Source organism: Ursus maritimus, unplaced genomic scaffold, assembly GCF_017311325.1.
Source record: "Ursus maritimus isolate PB19 unplaced genomic scaffold, ASM1731132v1 scaffold_36, whole genome shotgun sequence".
In the NCBI taxonomy this organism is placed as follows: domain Eukaryota; kingdom Metazoa; phylum Chordata; class Mammalia; order Carnivora; family Ursidae; genus Ursus; species Ursus maritimus.
The window spans coordinates 13672054-13681032 of record NW_024426230.1 but is presented as its reverse complement, the minus strand read 5'-3'; the positions used below and the strand labels follow the sequence as shown (position 1 = coordinate 13681032).

At 38.3% G+C, this 8979-nt stretch overlaps 1 long non-coding RNA gene across 1 annotated transcript in view; it reads right to left on the bottom strand.

Annotated features, from left to right (window-relative positions):
• Positions 1-2712: 2712 nt before the first annotated feature.
• LOC121100290 overlaps positions 2713-8979 on the bottom strand; it is a 28892-nt gene continuing 22625 nt past the window's right edge. Inside the window, exon 4 of the long non-coding RNA XR_005832049.1 lies at positions 2713-4858. This is a non-coding gene — a long non-coding RNA (uncharacterized LOC121100290). The remainder of the gene's footprint in view (positions 4859-8979) is intronic.

The following is an 8979-nucleotide window of genomic DNA, read 5'->3' as shown; positions in this document are numbered from 1 at the left end:
CACACACACACACACACACACCCTATAGTATACATGTGCTGGCTCTGATAGTGTACACATACAATTAAGTATCTTATTTAAAGGAACATCCATGAGACCTTGCCATCTACAAAACTGTCCCCAAAGCATGAAAGCAATAAAGTGATCGATTGATTTGCGTAAACCAAGAAAAGCATTTCAGATGGAAGATTTTCAGCTAGGCATTATTCTCATCAAGAAAAATAGGAATTTATTTATTTAATTCCCTTCATCGTTAAGTGGAGTAACCTTTACACATTTAGCCCCTATCTGACCACTTCAAGTTTTAGGCACTTGGGGGAGGAGAGGAGGAAAAAAAAATCCAGTGTGACAGGTAAGATTAAAGAGAAGCCTTCGGTTCTCCCTTCCTTTTTCTTTTTGTCCTTATAGAACAGCATCCTGAATATAACTCATGTTAAAACATATATTTACTTTTGTGAAATCTTTTTCATTTACATCAAAAAGGATGTAAAACACCTTGCAGATATTCTGAGACTCTAATGAAGAAGTTCATGGGTAGTGGTATTCTTTAGATGAGTTATTAAGCTCCAAATACTTATTACAAGTTATCAAAGAATGAGTGCCTTCTCTTCTGGACCCTTACCCCACTTTCTATTAACCTATTGAAGAATAGGTTTGGATTCTGGTGACCAGTACATTTCCAATGTGGTATTACTTCAGTCACCTTTCGTAAAATCTCTTTGGTAACATCAGTTGGAGGTTTAATCTTTGTCCTTAACTGTAACATGCTATTCCACACGTGGCAGACTGCTGCCCTTCCTTCCTATGTTTAGAAACGCTGGGGAGAGAAAGGCATTTTATACAGGCTAAAGAAGGTTTAGATTGTACAGATTAACAACTTAAATACGAATTTAACATAACATGTATGACCAGAATAAGTTCTGTGTAAGTAGACATAGCTGCGAATTAGTTTTTATGATGTTTTGAGTACTTCGGAGTGACTACATTTCGTACGCAGTCTAAGAACCATTCTGTGAATAACGATATGTTCAAAACAGCCACCAGAAGGCTTTAATTCGGACATACATCCCCCAGACCACAGAAACTACAGGATAGTCCTGTGGTTTATCACATAAACAATTTGTCTAGTGCCAGAGCACACATAAAGGATTATGTGACTTCAGGTAAGCAGGGCACCGTAGGATGGATGACTTACTAAACAAAAGATACCATGATTTTCCTGTGGATGTCTTTGGCTATGAAACAAAATTAGGAGGGAAGGAACTGTAAAACATTTCAGTAGAAATGAGAATTCTGTGTTATCTAAAGTGCACCCCCTAAGTACACTTAGCCCTGAGATTCACTGAATCATGGGGCCATAGAATATGGTGATGGAAAAGACTTGTTTATGTTTTCTAGTCCACTCACCTGCAAGATTATTCCCCTCAGAGTTTTCCCAGGCCAGGTCCAGAATAGATTCAAATGTCAAGAACTGAAGGACTCCCATTTCTTATCGGTGTAATGGAGAAGCACTGTATTCACAACAGAGAACATTTTGCCAATGGAATATTTTCTCTGATATTTAGGTAAAACACCTTTTTGAGGATACATTTTTATTAGCTCTAAAACCTGCTTCAGATACCTGAATGCCTATTAGTCAATCTATACACATTTACTTCCTTTAGTACCCATGTAAGATTGTTCCAAATCAAGTGACCCTGGTGGGAAAACACTTTTAGCATGTATAAGCCTTTGATTTTTTTATTCTTAATACTGAGAGGGGGATAAGAAAGTTAAATCTCATTAATTCATTTAAATTATACCAGGTAATTATCAACAGGAGACTTGGTCCATTTGTGAGATGCTATCCAAATGCTAGGTCACTCAGAGTCTTCACCACATTTTAAGTATGACTATGGTAAGAAGTCAAAGGACTTCAATTTCTTAAAATATGGTAAGTTCTTAAGTTATGAGAAAAGAACCTAGGAACTAACCTGGGGGGTGTTTCATTTAAAGGAAATACTGTTCCTTATACTAGAGTGACTTTAGAGTATCTGTGAACTTGTGGCCCACAGATTTACATGTGGCCTATTAGGAATGTCTTATGCCAGAGTTTTATATAGTAAAGAGACTGAGGAAGGTCATTATAAAACCTCTAAAGAGACGTTAAATTTTTAAATTTCAATTTCAGGAATGCAGAGGCTAGAACTTCAAGGTTTTATTATGATTTGGAATCTCAGACTCAAAACTATTCTGGGCTCCCATGGCTCTGAAGGATTCACCCACTTTCTATACAGTGACCACTGGGCCATGCTATGCTGAGGATTAACACTCCAGACTGACCACACCTGTCTCTTAAGTTACAACATCTCCACCGAGTCAGGCAATTAGAAAGGAAGTCCTTCCAGAATCTGACAAATAATTCACTTTGGAAGTGTAATCACAGTAAGAGGAGACGGAATTAAGTAGGGAGAACAAATGAGAAACGATCTCCACTGCATTCCACTCGCCTATCTTATAATACGGGATAGGTGGAAGGGAAAATTGAAATTACAATAAAAATGAAAGTTGTAAGGCCTCTGATGACTCAAAGAGTTAACATTTTTGTGTAATAATATTATGGCCTATAATATACAAGATGGCAAAAATATCAGGTTCTCCCAAGTTAGGTTGTGTGATGGGCAAGTTCCACCCAATTCTTGTTTCATATGGTACAACAAGTGACAACACTGGGTTTTATTTAAGTCTCTGTATAATAAGTACAACTTCTAAAATATTCAAGAGCTTTCTTAAATAGAGTGAGGTCTGCGATGTTTCAGGACATATTTCAAAGTCTTACATTCACTTCCGGGTGAGACTGTTTGTGGAATAACCTGAGATTTTTTAATAAGCACAAATTAACAGAATAAAACATAGTCTTTTTTATTTCAGCCTCATCTTCAGCAACAGGGTGAGTGGAGTAGTTGCCAGTGTTAAACCTGAAAAAAAAATGTAGAAGACAGTGAGATCCTTCTCAACTACATTCAAGACCACTAAAAATGAATTTATCATGAAGGATATCCAGCAGTGATTCCTATGCTGTGACCCCCCTCTCACATTTTTTTTTTAATGTTTTCAACTCATGGGGTGAACTTGTTTTCAAAAGAAGCAAGAAAATAGGGATTGGCAGGGAAAATATAAGAGATGAAATGATGAAAGAGAGTGAGGGAGAGATGCTATGGCCGAAAAGGTAGATAGTACTGGGTCTTCCATCAACTCCCAGACCAAGGGACTGGGGCAGTGAGAGATGGGACGGAGGCAAATTAATGGCTGGACAGAGCGCGACACAGTGTGCTGGGGAAGGGCCAGGCGTGAAAAGATTTGGTGTCGTCATAGCAACGGGCTCAGCCCTGCTCCCCCTGAAGCCCATTCAGCTCTGAGCTGCCGGAACACGTTTTTAATTAAAGCGTATAAAAGTTGTTTTGTAAGGACTTCTCCTCATCCGATAGATTTCAAAATGGTTAATCAGGCTTCATCTCCTTTTGATGCTCACGAGAGCATGTGCTCCGGCGTGCACAAAAACTGCTCCGCCGCCGCGGGCTGAGTTATCTCTCAATCACACCTCATACCGGGAAGGAGCGGGCGGCTCGGTGTTTAGATACACATAAACAGAATTCAGTGGAGAGTGGGGGTCCGGTTTTGTGACTGTGAGTGGAAACGTTAATTATCTTTGCTCTAGGTATTATGGAATTCAGCCTTCTGGATGGCTATTGTCTTTGGTCGATGTGCCCTCTAGTTTTTGAAAACAGCAAGATTTTTTTCCTTTGGGAGATAGAGTATTCAAAGCCCCCCCCAAAGTTACAAATTATTTGTCAAATAATATTTAATCTAGCATGGATACTCCAAGAAAAAGCTTTATTTGGACCACTCTTAATGTAAAATGATGGCAACCATTCCCCCCTTTCGTTGAGAATAAAAGGGCTCTCACTTCTAAATCCTCTGTAAATTCGTAATATACAGCAAAAGTCGCATTTTCTTCTTTAACAAAATGGGTGACTTCATAGAAAACAGTATCTTTTGTTGATTTACTAAACAACTTCTTAGCAGATGACTCGGCCTTTCTCCCGGCTTTTGTATATCCCTTTCTCCTTTGCTAATGATCTTAGTTTCTAACTTCACTGAAAAAGGAAAAGGGAAAAAAGACGATTTTACCTGTCATCCATTCCCACGTCTACCATATATCCCAACTCAACATTTCTATTTCTGTACCTACATTCTCTGCTAGGTCTAGGGTGTGAAGGAGTCCTGCCTTCTCTCCAGGACAGACATATGTCCCAAGGTTCTTAGTCTCAGACCCCTCTGTTTTTACTGCTTTACTAGCATCTACCCTGTTGCTGTTTTCAATGGCTCCTTATCCTCCGCTTCAAACATGTAATGGTCATCTCTATTTTAGGGTGAAATCTCCTGAAAATGATTTCACAAAATCTTCTAGTTAACATTCCCTTGCTCTTCTTTTCACTGCCAAACTTTTCAAATGAGTGGTCTTTACCCACAGTATCTCCTTCTCCATAGCCTTGCAACCTGATCTGTGGTCCCTTAAACTTTTATCTTGAAAAACAACAACAACCACCACAACCACAACCACAACAACCCACCCTCCCACTTCTGTCTTGAAGATCATCAGTGATACCTTGATTCAATGATGTTTTTACTCCATTTTTCCCGAGTCCCAAACAGCTGTGAATACTCTTAGCAATGTTGACCATCCTCTCACCAAGGACCTCCTGGCACCAGCCTACCCTTGCTCTCTACCTCTTCATGACTGCTTCTCTATCTCCATAATTATCTTTTCTGTCTATTCCAACTTCCACTCTTGTTCCCCATGGCTAAGTCCGTTGGTCTGAAAGACAAAACCAACCCCTCACATTTGGAAAATGGCTTGACACATGCAGCGAGGCTACAGTATTTTTAGGAGTTGACCTGGGATTCACAGGCCTAGGTGTTCTCCTGTCAAACATAAACTGTTTTACTGAATGCCAGCATTAGACAAGGACACTCTAACTGTAGAGAGGTAAGACAAAAAGACCCCTCTGTAACTTGTCTAAGTACAGATGAAAATAAAGTCACTGCAAACCACAAAGATAGCAAACATTGCTTGTGCTTGCTAATACTAGTAACTGTTGCTTCTCTACAAATTACAGCTTTAGCTTTGTTCTAGTCTTCCCTCTTTCTAGATAAGATTTCTTAAGATGCCCAATCACAGAACTTGCCCCACATCCTGACAGTAACCAATTCAAAGTTCTACTTTCTTTTTTTTTTTTTCAAAGTTCTACTTTCTTGAATCCTCACACAGAACATCTAACCTATAATAAGTTAGTTCTAACACCTTCTTACTGAAATGCCACAGTTTCCTATGGTGTGTGGTCTTATTTGCAAACAAGCAGTAAAGCCAATTTGCTCAACCATACGTATGTTTCTGACGGTCTTTGGCTAGAGCACATTGATAGGCCTTTGTTCCTGTGTCTTATGGCTCAAGCTACCATGCGTCAAGCTAAAAGTCCATCCCTGTCCTCCAACAAAATCTCCCATCTTATTTCTATGCCTGTCTACAAGTTATTTCCATGAATATCCAATACATTTAAATTACAGCAACACATTTCTCTCAGTAACAAGGCATTCATCCTGATTTCCATATTTTTCTTGTTCTCTTTGTTACTAAGGCTTGAAAAGTCATAGTCATTATTGACTCATCCCTCTTATGGCCCATACATCCAAAAGTGGTTACTATGCCTTATCAATACCCCCATTACCCCAGTCTTTCCTTCTTTGACATCCCAAAGGTCACAATTTTAGACTATACTACTGTCACTTTGTTAACATAGCCTCAAGAATCTTGTTGGCCAGTTTTTGTTTGTACACTATTCCTAGCCTAATATTTCTGAGCAATAGCTTTCAGTGAACAAAAATAAGTCCTAACCTCTTGAGGCCAGAGCTTTCACAGAAGTAAAATTAGGAATTACATATGAATAAATAGCGTGATTTTCTCCCCTTATGAAAGATAAATGTCATTTCTGAACACATGGAGTGGGGAAAGCAAGAATGCCTTGGTCACTACAGGATTTTGTTTCATGTGTTAGGATCCATTTCAGAGATATCAAGAAAGTGAGGTACATTTAGAAGATTCTGGGTTAGAGGAGAACTGGACCACATCCTGTGAAGAACTGTTTAGACTGGGGATGTTTGACTACAGAATAAAACATTTCTGTTACATTGGAGGGTACTATAATTATTTCAAGCGTATGTGAGAGAAATCAGAATTATTTATTGTGCATCATTGTAGAGGGCAGAATTAGAGCCAGGAGGCAGAAATTCAAGAAGATGATAGGTTATAAAGACATCTATAACATAGTTATATATAGAGTAGGTTACCTCAGAAATAGTGAGCTTCTCAACATTAAACTCAAGTACAGATGAGCACTTGGGTAAACATTTTCCTCAAATTTGTGCTTTATTTAGCTATGATCATTCAACTTCCAATATTAATAGATTTGTTTCTTTTGAACAAAACAAACTGTTTATTACATGTATTCTATTTTTCCTTAAACAGTAAATATCCGTTTACCTTATGTCACACATTTACCCTTTCTGGTGCTCTCATTCTTTCCTATGTTACCATGGTCTCATCTGTGATCACATCACTTTGCATTTGCCTAACCAACTCTCTTTAGGATTTCTTTTGGTGGAACTCTGCTTATGATAATCTCTTATTTTTTTCCATGCATTTGTTTCTAGGTTGTTGATTTTTTACTCTCAGCACTTCAAAGTTTTATTTTTCATTTATTTCATTTTTTCATTTTATTCCAGTTTCTATTTCTCTGAGAAGTTAACTGTGACTCTTTTTTACTATTTTGAAATTAATAATTAATATATATCTTTATTCTTCTCTTTTTTAAGTCTGGTAATTCCAACATCTGGGTCATCTCTGGGTCTGATTCTATTGACTATTTTATCTTTTCACATGGTCCTTCTTTTTAATGTGTCTTGTTTTTTGTTTTGTTTTTAAATTAAATGTCAAATATTATATATAAAAGAGCAATTGAAACTGAGGTAAATGTCTAAAATGGTAATACCTCGTCTTTTGTCAGGCCATTAGTGTGGACATTTGAGCAAATTTAGTCAACGTGTGAGGTGATTTGGGTCTTGTGGTTGCTGTAAGTTATCTTTAGTGTACCACAGATTTAAAATTTTTCCAGGGAGGGGCTGGGTTGCCAGTATCTTGTGTTGAATGTGAGGCTTGAGAGAGCTGGAGGTATTTTTTTTCCCTCATTCTCTGCTCTACCCTCAGATTTTAGCAGGTTCTCTGTGCCTGCAGCATAGAGGGAGTCTATTCCCATGTTTTTATTTTCCCCAGAAGTACGTGGCTGTTACCTGCTACTAGATGCAAGGATCACGGTGGGACAGGGGAGGATTTCTCAGCTCTCCAGCTCCCATCTCGGTCTTAGGCAGGCCCTGCGTATCTCCTCCAATGGCAGGCAGCCTCCTATTCAGTGCAGGGTCTAGAGCACAGGCAAATTCCCTGCCCCTTCCTCTAAATTTCACCTTGTATTGGTAAGTGTTTTAGGTGTTTGAGAAGATCACCTTGATATAGTGGAAGCTACTCTATTTACAATTTATCTTTATTCCTATGGGATAGCTTTCCCAAGATCTGATTCAAAAGCTGAGTCTCTCCTTTTTGGTGAGAATTGCACTCCAATTTTTGTCTCCCCAGCATCATGGGACTGGCAAATTCTCTTCTTAGTTCTTTATCTTTTTAGTAAATGTTTTTTACTTGGCTTTGCTGTGAATTTATATATATATATATATATTTTAAAGATTTTATTTATTTATTTGACAGAGAGAGACAACCAGCAAGAGAGGGAACACAAGCAGGGGGAGTGGGAGAGGAAGAAGCAGGCTCCCAGCAGAGGAGCCTGATGTGGGGCTCGATCCCAGAGCACCAGGATCACGCCCTGAGCCGATGGCAGACGCTTAATGACTGCGCCACCCAGGCGCCCCTGCTGTGAATTTATATTTTGTCCAAGTTTTATAGTTATTCTCAGTGAGTGAATTACTCTGATTTTAGCAACTCTGTTATAGTCAGAAGCAGAAGACTTTTCCCTATTATATTCTAAACCCTAGCTGCTCACACCAAATCTTGGTAATTCTTGTTATATCTTCTTAATTATCTTGTATTCAAGCCTCAAATTCACTCTCTTACCCATATTTTAGGAACTGGTTTAATGGTAGCATTAATTTTTCTGTAAATTCTAGCTGATTAGTCAATAAAGCCCAATCATTTGGTTATATATTGTAATTCTAGAAGAGTTGAATATCTTGGTTCTATTTAATCCATTATATTTGTTTTACCTAAAGGGCAGAAAACCACAGATTAACATCATCATGAAGAGCAAAGCTTCACATTAATAATACAGATCAGTATATGGGATTTGTATTGAATATTACACTAGTTGGATTAGATAACATCCTTAGCAGAGGACTCTTGTGGGGGGGCAAATTGGATAAATACAATTTAATTCAAATTAATTTAGTGATTCAACAATATATAGAAAATAAGTGTAGTGATACACAAACCTAGGTTAATCAAAGAAACTCCCTTAAAAACAGATTTTAAGTTGGGTTCTAGAGAGCTGGAGTGATAGTAAACTCTGCTGATGGTAGTAAAGACGTAGAATGTTCTAGAAGTGAAGCACATTTTATTTTAAAAGATTTATTTGTTTATTTGAGAGAGAGAGAGAGAATGTGTGTGTGTATGTGTGAGTGCACTCAGAGGGAGAGGGGGCAGAGGAAGAGGGAGAGAGGGAATCTTAGCAGGCTGCTTAACCCAGCACAGAACCTGCCATGGGGCTCAATCTCACCATCCTGAGATCATGACCTGAAACAAAACCAAGAGTCCAATGCTTAACTGACTGAGTCACCCAGGTGCCCCAGTGAAGTAGCTTTTTTTTTTTTTTAAAGATTATT